This window comes from Arachis duranensis, chromosome 10, assembly GCF_000817695.3.
Source record: "Arachis duranensis cultivar V14167 chromosome 10, aradu.V14167.gnm2.J7QH, whole genome shotgun sequence".
NCBI classification, from domain to species: Eukaryota; Viridiplantae; Streptophyta; class Magnoliopsida; order Fabales; family Fabaceae; genus Arachis; species Arachis duranensis.
In genome coordinates, this window is record NC_029781.3 from 49,222,756 (window position 1) to 49,224,472 (window position 1,717).

Consider the following 1,717-nt stretch of genomic DNA (forward strand, 5'->3'; position numbering starts at 1 on the left):
CTAATTGTTTTAAATTTTAATTTTAATTATATCTTATCTTTAATTTTCGAAAATCATTAACTACTTTTTCAAAATTATTTTCGAATTCTCCCTCTCTTCTCTTCTTCTATTTATTTATTTATTTACTAACACTTCTCTTCACCTCTCTTCATCTCTAATCACGGCCTTCTTGGATAAATTCTTTCCTCCTCAAAAGCTAAGCAAGCTTAGAGTGGATGTTTAGACCTTCAAACGAAAAGATGGTGAATCCCTCTATGAAGCTTGGGAAAGATACAAGCAGATGACCAAAAAGTGTCCTTCTGACATGCTTTCAGAATGGACCATATTAGATATATTCTATTATGGTCTATCTGATTTTTCCAAGATTTCATTGGACCATTCTGCAGGTGGATCCATTCACCTAAAGAAAACGCCTGCAGAAGCTCAAGAACTTATTGAGATGGTTGCAAATAACCAATTCACGTATACTTCTGAGAAGAATTCCGTGAATAATGGGACGCCTCAGAGGAATGAAGTTCTTGAAATTGATGCTCTGAATGCCATATTGGCTCAGAACAAAGTGTTGACTCAGCAAGTCAACATGATTTCTCAAAGTCTGAATGGATGGCAACAGTACTAAAGAGGTAAATTACATGGGTGAACCTTATGAAAACACCTATAATTCATCATGGAGAAATCATCCAAATTTCTCATGGAAGGATCAAGAAAAGCCTCAACAAGGCTTTAATAATGGTGGAAGAAACAGGCTAAGCAATAACAAGCTTTAGCAACAGACAGAGAATTCTGAGTAGAGCCCCTCTAATTTAGCAAATTTAGTCTCTGATTTGTCTAAGGCCACCTTAAGTTTCATGAGTGAAACAGGGTCCTCCATCAGAAATTTGGAGGCACAAGTGGGTCAGCTGAGTAAGAAAGTCACTGAAACTCCTCCCAGTATTCTCCCAAGCAATATAGAAGAGAATCCAAAAGGAGAGTGCAAGGCCATTGATGTAATCAATATGATCGAATGCACAAGGGAGGAGAAGAACGAAAATCTTAGTAAGGAAGACCTCCTAGGACGTCTCTCAAGCAGGAAGGAGTTCTCTATTGAGGATCCAAAGGAATCTGAGGCTCATATAGAGACCATAGAGATTCCATTAAATCTCCTTCTTCCATTCATGAGCTCTGAAGACTATTCTTCATCTAAGAGGTTGAAGATGTAACTGGAGAGCAAGTTGCTCAATATCTAGGAGCCATCATGAAGCTGAATGCCAAATTGTTTGGTAATGAGACTTGGGAAGATGAACCTCTGGTGGACGAAATTGTGATCACTTGTTCTTTCTACTTGTAGGATGTTTACTCTGAAGGCATTGTTTATTTTCACAACTCCGTTCAACTAACCAGCAAGTGTACTGGGTCGTCCAAGTAATAAACCTTACGTGAGTAAGGGTCGAATCCACAGAGATTGTTGGTATGAAGCAAGCTATGGTCACCTTGCAAATCTCAGTTAGGCAGATTAAAAATGGTTTATGGGTTTTCGAATAATTAATAATAAAAAGAAGAAAGAATAAAAGGGATAGAACACTTATGCAGATTTATTGGTGGGAATTTCAGATAAGCGGATGGAGATGCTGTAGAGCTCTTGGACGCCTGTTCTCCTACTCCTTCTACTCAGTCCTTCTTACTCCTTTCCATGGCAAGCTTTGTATAGGGGTTCACCATCAACTGTGGCTACTTTCAT

At 38.4% G+C, this 1,717-nt stretch overlaps 1 non-coding gene across 1 annotated transcript; it reads right to left on the bottom strand.

Annotated features, from left to right (window-relative positions):
* Positions 1-202: 202 nt before the first annotated feature.
* LOC127743356 (small nucleolar RNA R71) lies at positions 203-310 on the bottom strand. Its single transcript, XR_008004748.1, has one exon. It is a non-coding gene; the product is annotated as a small nucleolar RNA R71 (small nucleolar RNA).
* Between the last annotated feature and the right edge of the window lie 1,407 nt (positions 311-1,717).